Source organism: Nansenia antarctica (genome assembly GCF_963989245.1).
Source record: "Nansenia antarctica genome assembly, chromosome: 13".
NCBI lineage: Eukaryota > Metazoa > Chordata > Actinopteri > Argentiniformes > Microstomatidae > Nansenia > Nansenia antarctica.
The window spans coordinates 10917250-10935858 of NC_137683.1; positions in this window are offsets into that span (position 1 = coordinate 10917250).

Here is an 18609-nt window from a genome sequence, read left to right on the forward strand (position 1 = left end):
ATAACTTTATTTGTATAGCGCTTTTCCTGCAAACGTTGCGGCTCAAAGTGCTTTAATCATTATATAATCTTAATTTAATTATTTTGTAATTTAAAGGCAATATTAAAAGGATGGGTTCACGTGAGATTTCTGACTTGGCTCTAGAGAGTTTGGAATCTGTCGTTCCCCAAGCCCATTTTCCGAGCAGGTTGTCGGGAGAGTTGATCGCACAATTAATTGAGAGTTGATTGCACAAATAAGAGAATTGACTCTTAACACACCTCACACCACAGGATTTTGTTATAGGAAAATGTTAAGATCCGTCTGATAATTGGGCGTTTTCTGTCGTTTTCAGAGATCCGAAAATCGGAAAATCCTTATGTGTGTACCCCGCATTAATCGCCATCAACTACTAGCTGGAAGCTTATAAACAGGCATCAAATGTTATTTTCTAACTGACGTGATCCCAGGTTTCACCTCTATGTATAGTCTACCAATGCTAGTATGCCGTCATCCGCCTATGACATCACAAAGGCGCAAGACAGTTTTGACGTCACCATGGTCCGTGAACCTCAGGATAACTCGATATGTCATTTGTAAACACAAAACGAAATAACCAATAAAACGCATGCTCTTTGTATACATGCATATCTACTTGAAGTGAAGATGATATCTACAAGATATCTGAAGAGCATTGGCAAGCCAGGTGATGGCACAGGGACAGTGAGGTAAGTCATTTGGTTACACATAAACTCAGTCATCCAATATGTTCACCAGAATACTGTAGGATTCACAGTCATGAATTGGAGTTTGTAGATAAAGCACTGATCCATATGAGAATCGCCTCTGTTTACCTTCTGAGAGGGAACATAAACATCACATTTATTTTTTGTTTATTTTTATTTTTACTACTCGATCTTTTCAGTTTGTAAAGCGTCTTTGAGTGTCTAGAAAAGTCTAATGGATTATTATTATTATTATTATTATTATTATTATTATTGTCTTAATCAGGAGTAGGCCTTAATAAAAGTTGTCAACCACCTTGGATTAATTGATGAGTATTTGAAGTTGGTAAACAGCTTCACTGAGTGTATGGCTAGACAGGTCATGCAAATCTGCTCTCTATACTTCCCCCATCGCAGTGTGCAGGGCGGTGGTGCGCTGCTGGGGGCGGACGTGCTGGACCGCTACCTCCCAGAGAGGAGGCTGGGCGTCTACATCGCCACGTGGAACATGCAGGGAGAGAAGGTGAAGGGTCAACGTGTTATTAAGTGTGCTTGCAGTAGCAAGCAGCGCTTATTAGTATTGTACATTTTCTTCTTTATTTATTATTCGAGCAAAATTGGACTCGGCTACTCGTCCCACAGTTTTGGCACTAGGTAGACATGAGAGGTCCATTTACCAAACCAACAGTAAATCATGTGTCATTTTCAGGGACTTCCAAACAACCTAGAGGATCTTTTGTTTGAGTCTGAGTCTCAAGACTTGTACATCATTGGAGTCCAGGAGGGATGTCCAAACAGGTGTGTATGAGACGGCATGATTATGTTAATGAGTTATAACGTCATAACAATGAGGTTAAGTGTTGTGAAAACTGAGGTGTGCATGTGTATGTGTGTCTGCGTGTGTTTGCATGTGTGTGTGTGTGTGCGCGTGAATGCGTGTGCGTGTATGTGTGTCTGCATGTGTGTTTGCATGTGTGTGTGTGTGTGTGTATGTGCGTGTGTGTGTGTGTGCGTGAATGCGTGTGTGTATGTGCGTCTGCATGTGTGTGTGTATGTGCGTGTGTGTGCGTCTGCGTGTGTGTGTATGTGTGTGTGTGTGTTTGTGTGTGTGTGTGTGTGTCCGTGTGTGGGCGTGTGTGTGTGTGTTTGCGTGTGTGTGTGTTTGTGTGTGTGTTTGCGTGTGTGTGTGTGTCACAGGCAGCAGTGGGAGGCCCGTCTCCAGGAGGTTCTGGGGTCGTGCTACGAGCTGCTCCACGCCGCCGCCCACGGAGTTCTGTACCTCACCGTGTTCATCAGGAGGGACATCGCCTGGCTCTGCACAGGTCCGGTCCAGAGAATGTTTTGTCAGATGGAATGTTTCATTGAGTGTCATTGACATTGCAGATGTTATATAACATGATCTGTCTAGCTACTACTGTGCATACACGTTTATCAAGCTACAATGCACATTTGTTTAGTGTCATAGTCTGACTGTGTGTGTGTATGTATGTGCGTCTGCGTGTGCGTGTGTGTGTGTGTGTGTGTGTGTGTGCGTGAATGCGTGTGCGTGTATGTGCGTCTGCATGTGTGTTTGCATGTGTGTGTGTGTATGTGCGTGTGTGTGTGTGTGTGTGTGTGTGTGTGTGTGTGTGTGTCTGGCAGAAGCGGAGCATGCCACAGTCACTACGCGGGTCGTCCCTCTGATCAAGACCAAAGGGGCTCTGGGGATTGGTCTCACTTTCTTCGGGACTTCGTTCCTCTTCATCGCCTCCCATTTTACCTGTAAGAGAGGCCTCTGGGAAATGCAGTTCTGCTCAGGAAGAGATGCCATTGCATGACATGGGATTCTAAACAGGGAACAGAAAGCCCATTCCTTTTTTTTTTTATAGATTAGATTCAACTTTACTGTCATACTGTCTGGTACTGTCAAGTACCAGACAACAAAATGCGACCGAAATTTGCATCTAATAGATAAAACATGATAGTCATAGTGATAGGTACAGTACGGTAGTTAGAGGTATATACAGGAGAGGATAGTAGTAAGCTATATACAGTTATGGTAGCTATGTACAGTATGGTGTATAAGGCTATATCAAAAAGAGTATGTGCACTGTGCAACCCAAAAAATGGTATGTGCAATGGTAGTACTTGTAAACAACAGTAGTGCAAAGGGTAATTGAGTGTTCACATTGACCAGGTGTGTGGTGCAACCAGCAGTAGTCTCAAGGCTAAAATGGTTGTGTGTGTGTGTGTGTGTGTGTGTGTGTGTGTGTGTGTGTGTGTGTGTGTGTGGAGGGGGGGGGGGGTACTGATAGTCAGTTTACCCCATGGGGTGTGGGGGTGGGGTGCTGAAAGAAGCTGTGAAAGAAGCTGTTCTGGAGCCAGTATGTGTCATCCAGCCATGATGAGTGCTGCCCTAAGTATGATTGTACTGATTAAGTGATTTGTCTTTAGATGATGTAGCATTGTAGCATTGTTGAGCTTTTTTTTGTTTTCATGTCCATGTGTTCCAGCCGGAAAATCCAAAGTGTCTAAGAGGATCCGGGAGTACAAGAAGATCATTAAAACACTTGCTCTTCCCAAATGCCGCCCTGACACACACCCTGACCTCTCCACAGCCTGTAAGTAGACCAGACTGAATGAATGAATGAATCTTTATTTCGAACAATGGTTTAAAAATAAAAAAAACTAATAAGGAAAAGTACAGGTATCACTGTTGGAAAGGGAGTAGGATGAAGCCTCAGCTTATCCTGTCCTACCCCTATCCCTCACTTCCAAGTGAGAACAATAATACTTACATTATATAATCCATGAATTAATACATAAATTACAGTATCCACAGTACTAATCATTTTCCATTCTTAATATTGAAACAACACAAAATAAATAAATAAACATAATTTTCCATTCTTAATATTGAAACAACACAAAATAAATAAACAGACTAAACTGTGTTCTGGTGTTTCTTTACAGGGAAAGGGAGTGCTAATGTATTCCTCTTACTGCAATGTCATAGTCCATGGCTAATTAAGTCAGGCGGACTGCTCTGTTTGTTCTCTGAACAACCTTTAACAACAAGGTATTTGCGTGGAAACATCAGTGTTAATGTCCGACTGTGTTCTATGTCTCTCAGCTGATGTGACCACCCACTTTGATGAGGTCTTCTGGTTCGGGGACTTCAATTTCCGCCTCAGTAAAGACTGTGTAGGGGTGATGAACATTCTGGACAAGACTGAAGGCCCAGACATGTCTGCACTGCTCCAGCACGACCAACTCTCTCAGGAGATGAAGGATGGTATGTTTATATACATCTACACTACAGCTACAACTTGCAACATGCTAACACTCGAAAAGGACCCAAATGTGTTTTAAGGTTCAAGATATTAGATGGAGAATGATAACTTAAAATGCATTCTAATAATAATAATAATAATAATAATAATAATACATTAGACTTATATAGCGCTTTTCTAGACACTCAAAGACGCTTTACAAACTGAAAAGAGTAGTAAAATAAAAATAAATAAATAAATAAAAGAATAGAATAAAAGTATAGGGGTCTAATTAATTTTTAGATGACTAAATCTAAATCTAAGTGTCTTTGTAGGACAATGTACTCTGTATACGGCAAGTATATCTAGATTTCGTGCGGAGAAGCCGCGAAACGCCAGTGTCCTCTCTCGACCGGCATTGTGTATTGTGTACACAAAAGGAAGTCTTCTATGATCTATTTTTGCTCTAGGCACTATCTTTAAAGGCTTCCAGGAGGCACCGATTCACTTCCGCCCCACATACAAGTTTGACACCGGTTGTGACGTGTACGACACCTCCTCCAAGCAGAGAACTCCTTCCTACACAGTAAGAAACCCATTCATCGTCATCCCTCATGGCTTTGGGCAAGAAACATTTGATGTAGGAGTCTTAACCTACTGTACATCTGTCTCTGTGTATTCTAGGACAGAATACTGTACAGGAGCAGACAGGCAGGTGACATCAAGGTCATCAAGTACAAGAGTTGTACAGCGATTAAGACCTCAGACCACAGGCCTTTGGTCGGCGTCTTCCAGGTCAAACTCCGTTCTGACAGAGCCAGACTGCCCTCTGTGTCCAAACTCTGTGACCCTTATCAGGGTGGATCCTCACCTGAGCTCTCCCCAGTGACGTCTTCAGGAGAGGAAGACTCCTCGCACTCCCAGACCCCTGAGGAGATGAGGACAGAGGTTGACGCCACGCTGGAGACAATCACCTCCGGAGAGTCTTGGGCTGGTCAGACCTGCAGTGTCACAGCTGGTGAAGGTGGTGCCACTAGTATGGTGGACACAGACACAGTGAGCTGTGGGGGTGAAGAGGTCTTGAAAGCACAAGAGCCCTCCTCACCCCACTCCTCCTCTGTGCCTGATCCTGGAAGTCCTATTATAAGGCTATATATGATTATTCAGGACTCAGTGCATGGCCACCTAACTGAACCACGCTGGTAAGTGTGTCTCCTAAGTATTTCTGTGCATCCTTCTCAAAATACTTTGGCTAGCTTCTCGTATTGAGCTATGAGTTCTCACCTCTCTGAGCTGTAGCAACAGCAACAGTCTAAAAGAAGAGTTATTTTACAGTTATAGTCAAAAGTGTGGAAGTACATTTGCATATCATGGAAAAGCTAGTTGCAGTATTCAAAAATCCCATTGGATTATGTGTCATTTAGTCTATTGGACCCATTTTTGCACATGTTGAAGCCCCTAGAATGAGATTGTAAAAGGTGAAGTTGCTTTTATTTATCTGTCCCTCTCCTCTGTTTATGACCATAGCAGCCGGTCCCAGTCTGCTGACCCGCCTGTCTGCATGGTGCCCTCTGAAGCAGGAGATGAGATGGTTAGTTTGTCATGACTTTTACACATGGCGTTATTCACCTCATCCCATGAGTGTGATCATTGAACATAATGATGTGGTTAGCTACTGTATCAGTAAGGCAAGGGAAGTTTATTTGTATAGCACATTCCTTACAACAGGGGCAATTCAGTGTACCGGTATATGTGTTCAAACTCTGTGACCATTATCAGGGTGGATCCTCACCTGAGCCCTCCCCAGTGACGTCTTCTGGAGGAGAAGACTCCTCGCACTCCCAGACCCCTGAGGAGATGAGGACAGAGGTTGACGCCACGCTGGAGACAATCACCTCCGGAGAGTCTTGGGCTGGTCAGACCTGCAGTGTCACAGCTGGTGAAGGTGGTGCCACTAGTATGGTGGACACAGACACAGTGAGCTGTGGGGGTGAAGAGATCTTGAAAGCACAAGAGCTCTCACCCCACTCCTCCTCTGTCCCTGATGAGACGCCGGATCCTGGATGTCCTATTATAAGGACGGTTATTCAGGACTCAGTGCAGGACCCAAATGGTACAGGCAACGCCCAACCCTATCTAGTTTCACCCCTCTATATAACGAAGAAGTTTGAACACACTGCACCAATCCTGAGATCTCTACACTGGCTACCAGTCTCTCATAGGGCTTTCACACCGGCAAAGAACCGTGCCGGTTCGCGTTCGGAAACCTCCGAACGTTGGCGCTGTCTGGCGAACGAGCCCGCGTTCATACCAATGTATCGTTCGCCAGACAGCGCCAACGTTCGGAGGTTTCCGAATGCAAACGCGAACCGGCACGGTTCTTTGCCGGTGTGAAAGCCCAATCAGAGAATTGAATTCAAAGTACTCCTAATTGTATACAAATCACAAAATGGTCTTGGTAGACTAATCAGCTAATCATTCCAAGAGTGAAAACAAAACACGGTGCAGCAGTTTTTAGTCACTCTGCCGCATGCTCCTGGAACTCCCTGAAGAAATCAAACAGGCCCCTAAAAATATTTAAATCTAAGCTAAAAAATGTTTTGCAACAGTAATGGTTAAACACTAACACTTCGATCTATGTCTTTTCATCCATTATCTATTATCTTATTCATTATCTTGTTAAATGTTTATCCATATATATCTATTCTTGTAATTTAAAACATATGTTACGGTACATGTGGGAATACGGTACATGTGGGAAAACTAGGGTTAGGGTTAGGTGCTAGGGTGCTAGGGTTAAGTTTAGGATTAGGGTTAGGGGTAGGGTTAGGGTTAGGGTTAGGGTTAGAATTAGGGTTCGACATGCCAGCATGTACCAAGTCACCCTAGCACCTAACCCTAACCCTAGTTTTCCCACATGTACCGTATTCCCACATGTACCGTAACACATATATATATTTTCTTACTATCCTCCTCTTGGTATTGTTCAATGCTGTATGTAAAGCACTTTGAATTGCTTCTATTGTATGAAATGTGCTACAAATAAACTCACCTTGCCTTGCCTATGTGTCACCAGATATGAGGGTATGTGGCCCCTCCCCTTCCCATGTCTTGCCAAACTTTGACAAGGAGGATTATGGCTGCTTGGTGCGAGGGATCTGCACCAAACTGCTGGTGAATATATTTCCCGCCACATCTGCGAGAGACGTGAGTGAGAAGAGCAGAGGTGTCACAGCGTCGGTCCTCTCAGACTTCTGCGCAGCGTCACGCATCCCACGGACTCAGGCCTACCCTCGGGGTCTGGACATCCACAAGATCTACATGGATGTTCACAAGGAGCTTGTGCAACAGTTCGGTGGTGAGGAAGGCCTCAAGATGGCGGCTGAGTCCAAAGATCCAGCAATTGTCAATGTTTTGGAGACGTCATTGACGACGGAGCTTCTTGGTGCGTGTGGTTCAGCACAGGCAGCCAAGAAAGGAAGGAAGGGAAGACTATTCTCTCGCTGGAAGGTATATTACACATACTGAATGTATATCTTTCAAAATGTCAATTGATAACACTGCCTTGTCTTTAACTAATTGATACAGAATTACACATTTATATTCATATGTGTAGTATTTTAGTTTGTATAATTGCATTGCTTTATTGGGATTGATAAGCTGCAACAGGTATGGCATTTCCATTTGCACCTTTTCTCAACATTCAGGGCTCCAAGAAAATAGACGGCAGTCCTCCGAAATCGATGAAGAGCAAACCTCAAAGCTCTTCCAGGCCTGTATCCTCTACAGGTAAGTAAACCACTGCTCTGTCAAGATTATAAATATAACCCCATGTGCTATTCCATTAAAAATGTTGCACATTCAACTGAATTGATGTTTAAAAAAAAGAAAAGAAGCTGCACACCTATACCATCCTCCTTTCTCTTCCTTCAAAGGGAAAGATGACTCCTCTCCTCCAACAGAGAAGAGCAGTAAAACGTCCCTCTTCACCAGGATGAAGAGAACAGGCTCCGAAGTTATATCCAGCCTGTTCAAATGCAGTGGATGATACCATCCTCCTTTCTCATCCTTCAAAGGGAAAGATGACTCCTCTCCTCCAACAGAGAAGAGCAGTAAAACTTCCCTCTTCACCAGGATGAAGAGAACAGGCTCCGAAGTTATATCCAGCCTGTTCAAATGCTCTGGATGATAATGATAATCACCAGCATATGTAGGCTAATAGAAAAGAATTGGGTTTATTTCAAAGGGAAAGATGACTCCTCTCCTCCAACAAAGAAGAGCAGTAAAACTTCCCTCTTCACCAGAATGTAGGCTAATAAAAAACAATTGGGTTTATTTCATTGCCATTCTTTATTGCAATAATAACTTCTTTAATTATTTTCTAACATGATCATTTGTATTGATTAGGGAGTGTGAAAGAGCAAGTAATTATGGACAATTGTGTTTTAACATTGGTACGGATTTTAAATTAAAAGACAGCACAGATCCCCTTTGTTCAGTTTGATGATTATAGAAATCCCACAATTGGTAATTGTAATTGTGACGATCCACACTTGAACCAATAGTGGGCGCTATACATCTGTTGTCCTGTTGACCTTCTCTCTTTGTTCCAGATGGGCACAGGTGGGGGTGATCATCCTAATTGTCCCAGGAACTTTAAGAGTGGGTCAAATTGATGGACTCGCTCTCTCTCTTCCTTTGTCGACCAGCAGCCGTTTTTGGTTGTCGTTACTATTTTCTTTATCATTATTTCCATTTAAACATTATATTCTTTAATAAATCTCCTATTATTGTTATCCATGTGTCGTCTCCCTTTTTGTCACCTTGTCAAGAGCCAGGCAAGCGTAACAAATTGGGTGCTCGTCTGGGAGTGAATTTGGTGAGAGCAATATTCTCTCCCTTTTCATAGTTGATATTCGGGATAGGATTGTTGGATGTGTCCAACTCTATATTGGGAGACTCGCATGGTTATTTGTTATAGTTATTGGGTTTTGGTTGGATTGGATGTAATGTATTGTTTAGTATATTTGGTATGTTGGTTTGGGTGCTGGTGACGAGGGGGAGCTGGCCGTCCGACTGTGCTGACAAGGACGTAACTCTTGGTCTTGGCTGTGATCTTCGGCTGGAGTTTGGTGAGTGCTGTGTTCTATGCAAAGCAGAGAAGGATAGGTAGGGCGGGTGGTTTAGATACCATCAGAGCTATACGTGAACCCCCGTGCTAGGAGTAGAAGCGCTTAACACTTGTTTATTGTTTTTGTTTGTTATTTTTGGTGTGTTGAACGCGGGGGCGCCACCAGGCATTTGCCCGGTGGAAGAGTTGCATGTGAACGCACTGAAGACTAGCTGAGTGGTTAGTCAGTCATTGCTGAGTTAGATGCGGGGCAGCTCTTACGAAGTATGTTAGTTACTTTTCTGTTTTGTATGTGTGCACAGTTACTCGCTTTAAATGGGCTGAAGATTATGGCTGATATGGGAGTAGTTTATAGGAGGAGTTTGTAATAGGAGGGGAGATTCCCGTTTGTTAGGGTTGGTTAATATTGGTTATTTGATTATATTGAGTTATGGATGTTTTTGAGGAGTTTGTGGAAGCTCCGTCGGTTGATGGGTTGGTACGATTAACAAAGGAACAACTGTGGAAGGTTGTTGAACATTATGAGGTTAAGCTTGAGGTGGTGAAAGGCAGAGCAAAGTAACAGGACGTAGTAGAGGCTTTACAGAATACATTAATTCAAAGGGGCATACTAAAGGGTAAAATGTCTGTCCCTAAAATATCCGTTGGGGTTGCATCAGAGTTAACATTTGATCAACAGAAAGAATTGTTAGCATTACAGATGGAATCTCAGAGGCAAGAGCGTGAATCTCAGATGCAAGAGCGTGAATTTCAGACGCGAGAGCAGACGCGAGAGCGTGAATTTCAGACGCGAGAGCGTGAGTTTCAGGCACAAGAGCGTGCGAGGGACAGGGAATTGGAGTTGGATAAATTGGCTCTTGAACAGGAGCGCCTTAAGTTGATTGCTGAGGGAAAGTTATCTGACGGTGGAGGTGGCGATTGGAGTAATTCTAAGAGGGATAATTTGTCTGCCATGGTTCGACTGTTGCCAAAGTTTAATGAAAAAGATCCTGATATATTCTTTTCACTGTTTGAGAGTGTTGCCGACGATAGGGACTGGTCTACTTCAGACCGCACCGCATTACTACAGAGTGTGCTTATTGGCCGAGCTCAGGAAGCTTATATTGCTCTTAATGGTGGAGAGAGGAAAGATTATGATACAGTTAAGGCCGCTATCCTTAGGGCATATGAACTTGTTCCTGAAGCTTACAGACAGCGGTTTAGACAATGGAAGAAACATGATAAACAAACTCATGTTGAGGTTGTAAGAGAACTAACCAGCCATTTCAATCGTTGGTGCGTGGCGGTAGAGGTGAATACTCTGGAGGATCTGTCAAATTTGATTATTTTGGAACAGTTTAAAACCATTGTCCCTGATCGCATTGCCACTTACGTTAACGAACACAAGGTGAAAACAGCAGGTCAAGCCGCGGTGTTGGCAGATGAATTTGTACTGACTCATAAGAGTCAGTTTGGTGACCATCGTTTTCGTAGCGAGGGGAGCCGTAGAAATAATCTGAACGTGACTGACCTATTGGTAAATCGTACACAATTCCCTAACGAAGGTCCTGGTTATTCTGTCCCCTTTTCAAAGTCGGAGCATGGCAGTCAGAGTAGAGTAGATCCTAACTCGACATGCAATTATTGCCTTGAGAAGGGTCACTAGAAACAGGAGTGTCCTGTCCTAAAAGGAAAGAAAACCTACAGTGGGAAGGGGGGCTCTGTTAGACCGTCGGTTCTTGCAGCGCATGCTGGTGGGGCAGGAGGAAGAGTGTCTGGGGTTGCCGAGGGGTCTCCCTTTAAACCAGGGGTGATGGCATCCTCAGTATCCAGCCCACCTGCGGCTACTGAGTTGGCGGGGGCACTACAGGGCTCTGCCTCCATACAGATTAGCGAGGAGGATCCTGATTTTGGTCCGTTTATTACTACAGGTTTCGTTTCTCTGGTGGGTAGCCCACAGAAAGTGCCTGTCCAGATACTTCGTGATACGGGGGCTTCAGAATCTTTTATATTGGAATCGGTTTTAACATTCTCTCAGGAGTCAAGTGTGGGGACCAGCGTTTTGATTAGAGGGATGGGGATGCAGACTTTGTCTGTCCCCTTGCATGAAATTGAGCTTTACTCTGATCTGGTCCAGGGGGTAGTAACTATTGGTGTTCGACCCTCTCTGCCTGTGGTGGGTGTGGCAGTCATTTTAGGAAATAACCTGGCTGGAGGAAGAGTGTGGAGTGATGTGCCCCCACCTCTGGTTGTTAGTTCTGGGTTTACACGGCCAACAGGACCCGACCTTAGTGTGAAGGAGTTTCCTGAGGTTTTTACTGCCTGCGCCATGACTCGTGCTATGCGTTGCATGGACCCTAAAATTGATGATGGTAAAGAGTCTGATAAGTTCACTCCTGATAATTCTGTTTTTCAGTTTCCTGACCTGCCGCCGCCTTTGTCTCGGAGTGAGTTGATTTTAGCACAACAGGAGGATCCTGAGCTGAAGCTGCTGCTCAGTGGGATTCAGCCTAAGGATGAGCTGGAGAGCTCTGCAAGTGGTTATTTTCTCTTGGAGGATGTGTTGGTTCGTAAATGGCTTCCTCATAATGATTGTTCTGTGAGTGACCCAGTTTTTCAAGTTGTGGTACCTACTAAGTTTAGGAATGTGGTGTTGGAGACAGCACATGATGACGTGGCTGGGCATATGGGAGTTAAGAAGACTTGTGATAGAGTACTACGGTATTTCTTTTGGCCTCGGTTGAAGAGGGAAGTTTATTAAGACCTGTCATACCTGTCAACTGATGGGAAAACCTAATCAGACTATTAAACCTGTGCCTCTTTATCCTATTCCAGCTGTGAGTGAACCATTTGAGCACCTCATCATCGATTGTGTTGGACCACTTCCTCCTTCTAAGTCTGGGTGTACTTATCTATTAACGGTAATGTGTCAAACCCTCGCTATCCGTCTGCGTACCCTCTTCGTACGATTACGACAAGATCAATAGTAAAGGCACTGACTCAGTTCATATCCATTTTCGGTATTCCTCGGGTCAAAGGGACAAACTTTACATCGAAAATGTTTGCTGAAGTTTTGCGTCAGTTACGCGTTAAGCACAACACCGCCAGCGCGTATCATGCTCAGAGTCAGGGGGCCCTAGAGAGGTTTCATCAAACACTGAAGTCATTGTTGCGCTCTTATTGCATGGAGCTTAAGAGGGATTGGGAGGAGGGACTGCCTTGGCTCATGTTGGCAGCACGGGAGGTGGTACAGGAGAGTACAGGGTTTAGTCCAAGTGATTTGGTGTTTGGGCACAAGGTGAGGGGCCCACTTGCAGTGCTACAGGATGGTCTTAAGACCGCGGATCCACCTACCAACCTGATAGATTATGTGCATGGTTTTCACCTGAGGTTACATCTGGCGGGTAAAATGGCGAGTGAGCATTTGACTGTGGCACAAAGTAAAATGAAGAGACTGTTTGATTGCCGGACTGAACCACGAGTGTTCTGTCCTGGGGACCAAGTGTTGGCGTTATTGCCTATACCTGGTTCGCCATTCCAGGCGAAATTTACTGGTCCTTACTCTGTTGTAAGACAGGTGTCCGAACATAATTATTTGATCGATACTCCTAACCGTAGAAAGTCTACACAACTTTGTCACATACATTTATTAAAATGTTATTATTCTCGTTCACCTAGGGCCGGAGAAGATGCGGTCTTGGAGGTGAAGCCGGTTGTGTTGACCACAGTGAATGGGGTGTCTCCATCTCCATCCACTCCTGTGGTGGCAGCAGGGTGGGAGGAGGATGTGAGTGGGCCTGGAGACGGTGTTTTGCGTCCTCGGCTCAAGACTTCTGAGACGTTGGCTGATTTATGGGTATTGTTTGAGTACTGTTTGGTTTTTGTTTGGCACTGGTTTGGGCTCTGCAGCACTTTGATGTTTATGTGGGAGGGGGGGTCACATCCAGTGGTCGTTTGTTCAGATCATAACCCCCTGACCTTGTTGCATTCTTTGCAGAGTCCGAGCCAGCGCCTTACCAGGTGAATCCTTGCTGCAGGTCTAAAACTCTTGTCCTAAATCTCTCTTTCTCTTGCTCCTCCCTCCTTAAATAGAGCTTTTCCCCAGGTACCAGGAATTGCTGGAGGGTGGGCAGGTTGTAGGGGAGGTTGGGATTTGACGATTAGGCTGTGTGGCGGAGATCACCGTTTTCTTTGTGCCGGTTGGTCAGATTGGCATAAATTATTGTTATAATTTGTATTTTTGATTAATCTAGTTTTTAAGTTAGGTTGTAATCTGGGAAACAGAATTTGCAGAGACCTTTTTAGTAGGCCTCTGTTTTAAGGGGGGGGATGTGACGATCCACACTTGAACCAATAGTGGGCGCTATACATCTGTTGTCCTGTTGACCTTCTCTCTTTGTTCCAGATGGGCACAGGTGGGGGTGATCATCCTAATTGTCCCAGGAAGTTTAAGAGTGGGTCAAATTGATGGACTCGCTCTCTCTCTTCCTTTGTCGACCAGCAGCCGTTTTTGGTTGTCGTTACTATTTTCTTTATCATTATTTCCATTTAAACATTATATTCTTTAATAAATCTCCTATTATTGTTATCCATGTGTCGTCTCCCTTTTTGTCACCTTGTCAAGAGCCAGGCAAGCGTAACATAATGGAACGTTTTCCATGTATTACTGGGAGTCCTTCTTCTGCCACTAGGGGGCATAGTTGTTTTATCTTTAGAGTCTTTTGCCAAGGCCTTCTACTAACCTCTAACCTCACCAACAGAAAGCTCTGGGACCTGTACTAGACTGATTATTAATTTGATCAGTCCAGATTAATTAAATTGTCTGAACATCCACAAATTCACTCGGAAAATATGTATACATTACAATGATAACTAGCTAATAATGAAAGTACAGTATGCTGAGAGCATCTGATTTATAATAATTTGAACACCCTGAGAAGTCAAACATTTAGTCATGTATATAGTCATATCTTCTTATGAGGCTGAAGAGGCTATATCTTACATTGCTGCTGCATATTCACCATCTCTAACAGATACACTGATAACACACATTATATGATAGCGCTACAGGAAAGCGCTACAGAGAGTCGTGAGATCGGCCCAGAAGATCACCGGCGCCCCCCTCCCCTCTCTGGAAGAGCTGTACAACACACGCTGCCTCAGGAAGGCCTCCAAGATCTCCAGAGACCCATCCCACCCTGGGAACGAACACTTTGTTCGGCTGCCCTCGGGCAGGCGGTTCAGGACCATGTCCGCAAGGACAAATAGACTGAAGCTCAGCTTCTACCCCAGGGCCATTCAGGCCCTGAACACAGTAAAGACCTAGGTTCTAGGCCCCGGACAATCTAGACAATTTGATGGCAGCTACTAGATTGTAATCAAGTGCAATACTGAAACACAACTGTGAACATTTCAAACCTGCAAACTGCGACACTTTAAATGAATGTGCAATAACACTATGTGCAATATGACAACCCTCGGGTACACAAGGTTCAGAGATAGGAAATGTTAGGATATGCATAGCATAGAGTACAGCACAGTGTTTTATTTGTATAGTATAGTATAGTGGATAGTGTACATAGCCTTTATTTATGTAAACCAGCTCTTTTCCCTTCTTGTTTTTAGTTTTTTTTTTTCCTAGCACCAGGGGAGCCCCCCCCACCCAAATTTCGTTGTATGGTACCTGTACTATATTAATGACAATAAAGACCATTCATTCATCATTCATGATAACAAACCAGATCAGACATTGCTGTGTGGCGAAATATACCATAATCTTTCCTAAGTAGTGACCACACAAAGATAATTCTAAATTCCTGTGGCAGGAGAGTGTCGGGTTGGTTCTGGGCTTAAATGCTATATTCTGGTCAGCCCGGTTGTAAATCAGGCCATGCTAACCCATCGCTAGTTCAAACAGACCGTAGTAGACTTTAAACAACAAAGAGACACGGAATCAATCATGATTATTATTTACTTGCAAGGAGGACAAATATGAGGCCTCTCCTGAGAGAGAGACCCCCATATTGGTACTAATCTCTCCTCCTGTAAGCCAGTCTTTATTCTCACAGAATGGAAAGGGGGAGGCAGTTTGTGATCCTATCAGAGTCCTAGAAAAGTGGGGTGGTGTTCAGAACGAATCATTAACAGATGTGGCCGTGAGCGACTCAAAACCTGTTTTCGAGAAGTGTCATGGAAATCTGATAAGCAGGGGCATAAACAGAGTCCAGAGTACAAGGTTCACACAATCATTAACAGAGCCCAGAGACAGGCTGTAGAGTTTACACAGTGATACAAGGTTCATATACAGAATTATACAGAACATCTAACTCTTATCATTTAACATTATGAAAACATCGTCTTTAACTCTAACATTTCCCTGCTGTTTTTCATATTTTATCACGATACAAACATTCTTTTCTTTATTCAGGTCGTTTTAACTTTCTTTCATATTTTCTAGTTTAACTGTCATTCAACATCGCCGTACAGATCACAGACATGAATCTCAATTTGGATTAGAGTTTCTCAAATTGGGTTAGGTACTTAGGTTACAAATATTCCTGAAATCAGTTTGTTAGTCATAGCTTTGAAGCAGGGGCAGACACAACAAACAATCATGTGATGTCAAGCATCACACATGTTCCTCCTGCCACTGCAGTCGATAGGTCAAGAGTCATTCAGTTCTGGAGTGTCATCAGTCTGATCTGATCGATTTCGCGGTTCTAGGCTTCGTTTATCGTAAGGGATGCGTTTACAAATGTCTCTGATTGATAGTTCAGGGTTTCTTGTCATCTGGGACATTACTGCCCCAGACTGGGTCGTGTGCCTGGACGGGCGTCTCGTTTGGGTCGTCGGGAGGATTTGGTCCCCTCATTCTAAGAGGTAGTGGATCTGAAGAATTCTTCACCGGGTTTGAGACGTAATATTCACTAACTGAATAACCCCTTTGTAGCCCGGGCTTCCACCACTACCCGTCGTTCGAGGGGAACAATGTCTCCTTCTTTCAATGGCTCTGTGTATCCACGTATCTCGTTCTGCGATCTTGACAGCAGTTGAGATGCTCAGCAGCACCCCAAATGGCTCAACCCACCGCGGGCTGCGCCAGTGTTCTCCTTCCATCTCGTCGATGAGGATCTGGTCATCAGGTTGTATTCTCGATCCTGTAGGAAACAGAAGGGACTGGCAGATCATTTGTTCTGGCTATTTCCTATTTCCTAAATAGCCATCCACGTGGCCAGTGTGTTTTCTGTTTCTGCCAAATCTGCTGTCTTTACATATAACGATGAATTGAGTATCTAGGACCCCAATTGAAATATGTACTTTCATGTCACTTGCTTCTGCAAATCTTCTAATAAAGTTTTCAATCAATCAATCAATACTTCCCTATTGTCGTCTACTATGGGTAGTCTAAACCCCTTCTCCCATTTACTATTTCAAATTCATTAATTTCATTTATTTCATTCATTCATTCATTCATTCAATCAAACCCATAGGTCTCAATTTTATTGTCATGTGTGTTTCCATTAGAGAAACACACTCTTCAATGTCCAGGTGTTTGGACACTGTGTTTGATCAATTCGTTCACGAAATGTGCGCCATTATCACTATATTTTTTTTTTTTTAATTGTGTGTAATTATATACGTGAAAATGTGCATTAATCCCTGTCAATCACCTTCCCTGCTTTTTGATACATGTCATTAAAAAGACCATGTATCAAATTAGCTGCTGTTTGTAGAGGCTTTGTGGTAATACAATTTTCCCATCTATTCTATAAACTTTGTCATTCGTCCAAATTCATATTACTCCCCTGGTCTCTGTTCTGTGGATCAGGAGGGGGTCACACTAAAAATAAAATAGCAGTTTGTCCTCTGTCTCCCTCTCTCTCTCTCTCTCTCTCTCTCTCTCTCTCTCTCTCTCTCTCTCTCTCTCTCTCTCTCTCTCTCTCTCTCTCTCTCTCTCTCTTTCCCTCTCTCTCTCTCTCTTTCTCTCTGTCTGTCTGTGTCTGTCTGTCTCTCCCTCTCTCTCTCTCTCTCTGTCTGTCTGTCTCTCTCTCTGTCTGTCTCTCTGTCTGTCTCTCTCTCTCTCTGTCTCTCTGTCTGTCTGTCTGTCTCCTGTCTGTCTGTCTATTCCTCTCTTTCTGTCTGTCTGTCTCCTGTCTGTCTGTCTATTCCTCGTCTCCTCTCCTCGTCTCCTCTTCTCGTCTCCTAGTCTCCTAGTCTCCTCTACTCCTCTACTAGTCTCCTAGTCTCCTCTCCTCGTCTCCTCTACTCGTCTCCTAGTCTCCTCTCCTCGTCTCCTCTACTCGTCTCCTAGTCTCCTCTCCTCGTCTCCTCTACTCGTTTCCTAGTCTCCTCTCCTCGTCTCCTCTACTCGTCTCCTAGTCTCCTCTCCTCGTCTCCTGCTCTCGCTCTCTCTCTCTGTCACTTTCTACTGCTTTCTCTCTCTCTCCTGCTTTCTCTCTCTCTCTCCTGCTTTTTATTGCTTTCTCTCCTTCTCTCTCCTGCTTTCTACTGCTTTCTCTCCTTCTCTCTCTCCTCACCCTCGTCCTTAAACAACTTTAACATTTCTCTCTCTCTTGCCCTCTTGCCCTGTCTTTTCTTTTATAGCTGAAACCACTTCCCTGTAGTTTAAACACAACCATACACACGTCTGTGATTAGTTGGGTCCTCTCATTTCTCTCTCTGTTCCTCACTCTCACACTCTCTCACACACTCTCTCTTATCTCTTACACACACACATACACTCGCTCTCTCTGTCACACACACACTCCCTCTCTCTGTCTCAAACACACATTCCCCACAGCCCCCACCTGTGGCCTTCTCCTCTGCTCTCTCTCTGTCACTGAACATACAGTATCCTTAATCTTGCACTAATTCTAACACATACACTTTCTAATTCTACACTTTTCTAATTCTCACTTTCAGTCATAGTTTCAGTTCCATTCTTAGTCTGCTGTTTACCTAACACGAAAGGATATACATTTATCTTTCAAAGTGGATTCCTTTCGTATGTCAAACTCCACAGTCTAATTTCCATTAGTCTACTGTTTACATAGCATAAAAAGATATACATCTGTCTTTTAAAGTGGATTCTTTTTGCATGTCAAACAACTCCTATTTTGTACAATTTAGGATAGATAGACTATTCATTTCGATTGCAATCTTTCTTTTTCTATTATAATTCACTTTCATTCATAGTTTCTATTATATTTACCGGTCTTTGTTGCTTATGTCTTGGTCTGGATCTCGTCAGCCGTCCTTTTGGAGGAGAAAGGTTCGACATCTAACGTCACCGGCCTGGAGCGAATTGACGTTCCAGGACTTTGTCCGGGTTCGCTCGATCCCGGGCTGTTGCAACAGACTTCGGTGTGTCGAATCTTCTTCCCCCATCAGACGACCTTGAGATCCGGCTCGAAGGGACCACGTGTCGGGTTCTGGTTCTGGGCTTAAATGCTATATTCTGGTCAGCCCGGTTGTAAATCAGGCCATGCTAACCCATCGCTAGTTCAAACAGACCGTAGTAGACTTTAAACAACAAAGAGACACG